Below are 8,742 nucleotides of genomic sequence, written 5' to 3'. Positions count from 1 at the left end.
GCTGGCTCCCGACCCTGCAGCGAGGGGAATCCTTATCCCTGGCGATCACCTGGAACTCATACCTCTCCCTGACCTCCCGGTCCAGAACCCCGTCGCACGGTATATCCCCATTATCAGCCATAATTAGAACAGGCCGTTAACGGACGGATCCAATGAATACGCAATCTCTGCATTTTCCGGAATCGGCATCCGCCGCAACCACGGTGACCACACGCTCTCCTGGTTGGTTGTTTCTCGGCAAAGTGGACCTCGACCACGGCCTGGGCGAAGGTAGGAGTGTGGTCGTTGATGTCGACCACCCTGACCATGAGAGAGCTGTGTGCTGAGAGAGAGGGGGGTGGTAATCATGGTGACCGACCGCAACGACAATGCTCCGAAGTTCGTCCAGGAAGTGTTCACGTTCTACGTGAAGGAGAACCTCCTTGCCAACAGCCCAGTCGGCATGGTAACAGTAACAGACGCGGATGAGGGTGAGAACGCGGAGCTGAGTCTTTTCGTAGAGATGGATGAAGAAGAAGGAGAAGAGGTGGAGGGAGGAGGGGAGAAGAACAAGGGAGTAGGAGAGGAGGGAGGAGGAAGAYGAAGAGGAGGAAGAGGTGAGGAAACGTTCTCCATAGAGAACAACACCGGGACGATCTTCTCCTCCGTGTCCTTTGACCGGGAACGCCGCTCCYCCTACACCTTCCGCGTCCGGGCCGTRGACGGKGGAGCTCCGCCTCMCTCCGCCACGGCGACAGTCTCCCTCATCGTAACRGATGAGAACGACAACGCCCCCTCCGTGACCTCACCCACCAACGACTCCTACACCCTCCTCCCCCCGGCCTCCTCCACCCGGACCATCGTCAGAACCGTGMCCGCCTCGGACTCTGACTTTGGCCGCAACGCTGACCTGCGCTTCTCCCTGGTAGGAGGGAACCCCTTCAGGCTGTTTGAGATCGGCCTGGCCAGTGGAGTGATCACCGTGGCAGAGCCCCTAGAGAGGAGACACAGGGGGCTGCATCGCCTGGTGGTCAGGGTCAACGACAGTGGAGAGCCATCGCTCTGCGCCACCGCGCTGGTCCACGTCTTCGTCAACGAGAGTCTGGTCAACGCTACACTGGTGGACGCACAGGTAATTATGATGTGACTTTGGGTGTGTCCTAAATGACAACCTAGTCCCTATGAAGTGCACTACTTTTGACCAGCCGCCCATTGACTCTGGTCAAATGTAGTGCACTGTGTAGGTAATAGGGTGCCTTTTGAGACGCGTCCATACTGTACATGCATACCTCTCCTCTATTCCATTCTGACTTTGGTGACATTGAGTCCATTTGTTAAGGCTCTACTGTTCTATACAGGCTATATTTACACTTCCTCTGCTCAACAGCTTAGAATGGGCCAATGCACCAGCCTATAATGGAATGGTAGGGATCGATTAGAACAACTTAGAATGGAACAACTTAGAATGGAACAGTAGACTAATGAACATGGAATTCTAGAATGGAACAACTTAGAATGGAACAGTAGAACTAATGAACATGGAATTCTAGAATGGAACAACTTAGAATGGAACAGTAAAGAATGGAATGAATTAGAATGGAATAATAGAATGGAATGAATTAGAATGGAACAATAGAAGGGAATGAATTAGAATGGAACAATAGAATGGAATGAATTAGAATGGAACAATAGAAGGGAATGAATTAGAATGGAACAGTAGAAGGGACAACTAGAATGGAACAGTAGAATGGAATGAATTAGAATGGAATAATAGAATGGAATGAATTAGAATGGAACAATAGAAGGGAATGAATTAGAATGGAACAATAAGAATGGAATGAATTAGAATGGAACAATAGAAGGGAATGAATTAGAATGGAACAATAGAATGGAATGAATTAGAATGGAACAATAGAAGGGAATGAATTAGAATGGAACAATAGAAGGGAACACTTAGAATGGAACAGTAGAATGGAATGAATTAGAATGGAATAATAGAATGGAATGAATTAGAATGGACAATAGAAGGGAGAATTAGAATGGAACAATAGAATGGAATGAATTAGAATGGAACAATAGAAGGGAATGAATTAGAATGGAACAGTAGAAGGAACAACTTAGAATGGAACAGTAGAATGGAATGAATTAGAATGGAAAATAGAATGGAATGAATTAGAATGGAACAATAGAAGGGAATGAATTAGAATGGAACAATATAATGGTATAATGGAAATGGAACAATAGAATGGAATGAATAAGAATGGAACAATAGAATGGAATGAATTAGAATGGAACAATAGAATGGAATGAATAGAATGGAACAATAGAATGGAATGAATAGAATGGACACAATAGAATGGTATAATGGAATGGGGCCGCTCAGAGTGGGACATCGTTTCATCTTTTAATAAGAACAGTGTAGACCAGCCCAGAGCAATAGAGGGCAGACAAATGGACGGATCGAATCAACATATTATCACACTTCATTCAACTGCTCAAAGGGCTTGATGATTAGTTCATTAGTTTGATCAGGTGTGCTAGTGTTGGGATAGAATAAAGCAGAGTAAGTTAGGGAGGCCCCAGGTCAAGGTCTGAGTTTATACATGAAACTGCGGTCCAGAGTTCCTCCTGGTACAGGTTACAGGGTTAGGAAAACTCCTGGCTATGAAGAAACATTTCCATCTAGTTTCTCATTGGCCAACTTGTGACTCCTACTGACGAGTTGAGTCATTTTCTGCTGCGACAAAGCGAGAGATAATTATCATATAGCACCACTATCACACATTATCATAGAGCACCACTACAAATTATCATAAGAGGACCACTAGCACAATTATCATTAGAGCAACCCACTAGCCAACTATCATAGAGCACCACTAGCACAATTAGCATAGAGCACAACTCAGCAAATTATCATAGAGCACCACTAAGCATGAATTATCATAGAGCACCACTAGCCACATATTATCATAGAGCAGACCACAGCTATCACAACTATCATAGAGCACCACTAGCACCAATATCATAGAGCACACTAGCCACAATTAGCATAGAGCACCTAGCTAAATTATCATAGAGCACCACTAGCAAATTATCATAGAGCACCACTAGAACAATTACATAGAGCACACTATCACAATATCATAGAGGACACTAGCAAATTATCATAGAGCACCACTAGCCACAATATCATAGAGACCACTAGCAAATTATCATAGAGCACACACTAGCACAATTATCATAGAGCACCACTAGCACAATTATCATAGAACACTGCAAATTAGCATAGAGCACACTAGCTAAATTTAGCATAGAGCACCCTAGCTAATTATTCATAGAGCACCATTCTAAGCATAGAAAGCCACTAGCTAAATTAGCATAGAGCACCACTAGCTAAATTAGGTTGAAAAGCACAAACAATGTTATCTTCTGAATACATGGTATTTCTTTTATTTCTTTATCGACAACAGCCCGCGCTTCGAGAGAGCCATCTATGAGGCGAGATGGCGGAGAACGCGCCTCCCGGAACCCCGTCCTCCAGGTGCGGCTTCGGACCCGCGATGTCGGCGTCAACGGACAGGTGGAGTACGTCTTCGGCGCTGCAACGGAATCTGTCCGCCGTCTTCTCCGACTGGACGAGGCTACCGGTTGGCTGAGCGTCCTCCACAGGATTGACCGGGAGGAAGTGGCCCAGTTACGCTTCACGGTCACGGCAAGGGATCGCGGTCAGCCGCCGCGCCACGACCGGACGACCGTAGTCCTGGTGGTCCGGGACGAGAACGACAACGTTCCGGTCGTGGAGATCAGGAAGATCGGACGGATTCTGGTGAGGGACGGAGTGGCGCTGGTACCGGAGAACGTTCTGGTGGACACACCGGTGGCGCTGGTTCAGGTGTCAGACCGTGACCAGGGGGAGAACGGGGCGGTAACGTGCACGGTGGTCGGGGATGTACCGTTCACCCTGAAACCGGCGGGAGAGACGGCGCTCTTGCCGCTGCCCGCGGATGACGCTTCGACAGGTGAGAGGAAAACACTTCCTGTCCATATTGATCTGTTTAGAGTTTGTTCTTTTTTCATTTTTAAAGTCAAATTCAGAGTATTCCAGCACGGCGCACCGAGAGGCTGAATAGTATCGGCATCAACGTACAGCACCATAATATAAACCTAACAGCTAGCTACTTAAGTTGAAAATCAAAAAATCACATATGTTAATTTGAGCATATATTTAAATTGTCAATGTAACTCTCCTTCACAGCAGGAAGTAATTATATTGATTAATTTCGTTGTAATTTTTTTTATATTAATATTTAACCTTGTTTCCTCAGAAACCGTAAGAAGTATTTCCTCACACGTCGGCCCTGTTGGATTACGAGGCCACTAAAGAGTACAGCGTCACCATCGTGGCAGTCGACTCTGGTTCCCCCTCTCTCCTCCAGCAACAGCTCTCTCATGGTCAGGGTGGTCGACATCAACGACCCACTCCTACCTTCGCCCAGGCCGTGGTCGAGGTCCACTTTGCCGAGAACAACCAACCAGGAGAGCGTGTGGTCCACGTGGTTGCGGCGGATGCCGATTCCGGAAAAATGCAGAGATTGCGTATTCATTGGATCCGTCCGTTAACGGCCTGTTCTATATTGATGCTGATAATGGGGATATCCGTGCGACGGGGGTTCTGGACCGGGAGGTCAGGGAGAGGTATGAGTTCCAGGTGATCGCCAGGGATAAGGGATTCCCTCGCTGCAGGGGTCGGCCATGGTGGTAATCATGGTGACCGACCGCAACGACAATGCTCCGAAGTTCGTCCAGGAAGTGTTCACGTTCTACGTGAAGGAGAACCTCCTTGCCAACAGCCCGTCGGCATGGTAACAGTAACAGACGGCGGATGAGGGTGAGAACGCGGAGCTGAGTCTTTTCGTAGAGATGGATGAAGAAGAAGGAGAAGAGGTGGAGGGAGGAGGAGGGGAGAAGAACAAGGGAGTAGGAGAGGAGGGAGGAGGAAGAAGAAGAGGAGGAAGGTGAGGAAACGTTCTCCATAGAGAACAACACCGGGACGATCTTCTCCTCCGTGTCTCTTTGACCGGGAACGCCGCTCCGCCTACACCTTCCGCGTCCGGGCCGTCGACGGCGGAGCTCCGCCTCTCCTCGCCACGGCGACAGTCTCCCTCATCGAACTGATGAGAACGACAACGCCCCTCCGTGACCTCACCCACCAACGACTCCTACACCCTCCTCCCCCGGCCTCCTCCACCCGGACCATCGTCAGAACCGTGGCCGCCTCGGACTCTGACTTTGGCCGCAACGCTGACCTGCGCTTCTCCCTGGTAGGAGGGAACCCCTTCAGGCTGTTTGAGATCGGCCTGGCAGTGGAGTGATCACCGTGGCAGAGCCCTAGAGAGGAGACACAGGGGGCTGCATCGCCTGGTGGTCAGGGTCAACGACAGTGGAGAGCCATCGCTCTGCGCCACCGCGCTGGTCCACGTCTTCGTCAACGAGAGTCTGGTCAACGCTACACTGGTGGACGCACAGGTAATTATGAATGTGACTTTGGGTGTGTCCTAAATGACAACCTAGTCCCTATGAAGTGCACTACTTTTGACCAGCCGCCCCATTGACTCTGGTCAAATGTAGTGCACTGTGTAGGTAATAGGGTGCCATTTGAGACGCGTCCATACTGTACATGCATACCTTCCTCTATTCCATTCTGACTTTGGTGACATTGAGTCCATTTGTTAAGGCTCTACTGTTCTATACAGGCTATATTTACACTTCTCCTGCTCAACAGCTTAGAATGGGCCAATGCACCAGCCTATAATGGAATGGTAGGGATCGATTAGAAAACTTAGAATGGAACAACTTAGAATGGAACAGTAGAACTAATGAACATGGAATTCTAGAATGGAACAACTTAGAATGGAAGTAGAACTAATGAACATGGAATTCTAGAATGGAACAACTTAGAATGGAACAGTAGAACTAATGAACATGGAATTCTAGAATGGAACAACTTAGAATGGAACAATAGAATGGAATGAATTAGAATGGAACAATAGAATGGAAATGAATTAGAATGGAACAATAGAAGGGAACAATTAGAATGGAACAGTAGAATGGAATGAATTAGAATGAATAATAGAATGGAATGAATTAGAATGGAACAATAGAAGGGAATGAATTAGAATGGAACAATAGAATGGAATGAATTAGAATGGAACAATAGAAGGGAATGAATTAGAATGGAACAGTAGAAGGGAACAACTTAGAATGGAACAGTAGAATGGAATAATTAGAATGGAATAATAGAATGGAATGAATTAGAATGGAACAATAGAAGGGAATGAATTAGAATGGAACAATAGAATGGAATGAGATTAGAAGGAAAATAAGAAGGAGAGATGAATTTAGAAATGGAAATAGAATGGAATGAATTAGAATAGGGAAAATAGAAGGGAATGAATTAGAATGGAACAATAAGGGAAAATTAGAATGGAACATGAAATGGATAATGAATTAGAATGGAATATAGTGAATGGAATGAATTAGAATGGAACAATAGAAGGGGCAATGAATTAGAATGGAAATAGAATGGAATGAATTAGAATGGAACAATAGAAGGGAATGAATTAGAACATAGACTGATTAAGGAACAATTAGAATGGAACAGTAGAATGGAATGCAATGTAGATTGGACAATAGATAGGTTAGAATAGAAAAAATGGACATAGGATAGAGGGAATGATTAGAATGGAACAATAATGGAAAGGAAGGAACATGTATGTTTAATAATAAGACAATGGAAACAAAATAAAAATGAACGAGCAATGGAAATGAAGTGAACTGGACAATCGATTTAACTGAATAATAATAAACAAATTAGTCATCTAATAGAAGTAATGCAATTGCAATTAGACTATAGTATAGTATATCATATAAATGGTAATGAATTAGAATGGGAATTGCAATAGAATGGTGATCATGTATTATGTGAATAGAGGAGTGCGCTGAGTGGATCACGTTTATTTTTAATAAGACATGTTAGACTGACCAGAAATAGAGGTGCAGATCAAAGGACGGATCGAAATTATCACACTTCATCAACTGTCAAAGGGCTTGATGATAGTTCATTAGTTGATCAGGTGTGCTATGTTGGATAGAATAAGCAAAGTAAGTTAGGGAGGCCCCAGTCAAGGTCTGAGTTTATACATGAAACTGCGGTCCAGAGTTCCTCCTGGTACAGGTTACAGGTTAGGAAAACTCCTGGCTATGAAGAAACATTTCCATCTAGTTTCTCATTGGCCAACTTGTGACTCCTACTGACGAGTTGAGTCATTTTCTGCTGCGTTGCCATTTCATTCACTAATCACTTTGCATCCTTCCACTCTCTCTCTCCACACACACACACACACACACACACATAATACACACACACACACACCCTCTCTCGGCATCATTCCACTGTCACACACACACCCATTTGGCATCATTCCGCTGTCACACACACACACACACACACACACACACACACACACACACACACACACACACACACACACACACACACCCCTTTGGCATCATTCCACTGTCAGAGAGAATTCCTTATGCGATGGAGGCAGTAACACAAGCATTTCACTGTGAGATAACGTCTGCGTATCTGTGCCATACACTTTGATTGGATATCCTTCTAGTCCATTACTGTATATTGAAGAGCTGTGCTCTGCTGGACTGTTCCAATCTAAACTGACTGTGGTGTAATGTCAATGAGTTCTAGATTACAACATGCTTCACACATTACAATCCATTGTTCCATAGAATCATTCTGTCATTCCATTGTGTTCTGGTCCACTCTACCATTCTATTGCAATCAAATGTTTCTGGTTCTAACCGGGCTTCTCATGTCCGGTTCTTTTCGTTGCATCTGAACCTGTCCAGGCAGAACTCTGTGCCCTTGTTTAGGCTTCAACTTGGACCTGGAGTTCTCCTTAAATTTCAGCCATATCAAGGGCCCAGGGTGTTTCATGTTTACGTCACAAGGTAATGAATAACTTCTGGCCCTAAAGATACACCACTAACTAAAGATACACCGCTAACTAAAGCTACACCGCTAACTAAAGCTCACCGCTAACTAAAGCTACACTGCTAACTAAGCTACACCGATAACTAAAGCTACAGCGCTTATAAGCTGCACCATAACTAAAGCTACACCGCTAACTAAAGCTACCCGATAACTAAAGCTACATCGCTTACTAAAGCAGCACCGATAACTAAAGCTACACCACTAACTAAAGCTACACCGCTAACTAAAGCTACACCGATAACTAAAAGCTACACCACTAACTAAAGCTACACCGCTAACTAAAGCTACACCGAACTAAAGCTACACGCTTACTAAAGCAGCACCGATAACTAAAGCTACACCACTAACTAAAGCTACACCGCTAACTAAAGCTACACCGCTAACTAAAGATCTACCGCTAGCTAAGTAACCGCTAACTAAAGATCCACCGTAACTAAAGCTGCACCGCTAAGTAAAGATCCACCGCTAACTAAAGCTGCACCGCTAACTAAAGCTACACCGCTAACTAAAGATACACCGCTAGCTAAGCTACACCGCTAGCTAAAGATCACCGCTAACTAAAGCTGCACCGCTAACTATTCATTGTATCAATATCAAGAGAGACACAGATTATGCAGAGTGAAACGGTTCTGGTGGTTAAAGCTAAGCAGTACAAACCTTGGTGCAGCAGAGTGGAAGAATCCTGGGGAGCT

The 8,742-nt window shown here is 45.2% G+C and overlaps 1 pseudogene; it reads left to right on the top strand.

The window, feature by feature from the left end:
* Positions 1-342: 342 nt before the first annotated feature.
* On the top strand, positions 343-5,505 carry LOC112079543 (protocadherin-7-like; annotated as a pseudogene).
* The last annotated feature ends 3,237 nt before the right edge of the window (positions 5,506-8,742 follow it).

This window comes from Salvelinus sp. IW2-2015, unplaced genomic scaffold (genome assembly GCF_002910315.2).
Source record: "Salvelinus sp. IW2-2015 unplaced genomic scaffold, ASM291031v2 Un_scaffold8407, whole genome shotgun sequence".
NCBI classification, from domain to species: domain Eukaryota; kingdom Metazoa; phylum Chordata; class Actinopteri; order Salmoniformes; family Salmonidae; genus Salvelinus; species Salvelinus sp. IW2-2015.
The sequence above is the reverse complement of the archived record's forward strand: the minus strand, read 5'-3'. Positions and strand labels throughout refer to the sequence as shown.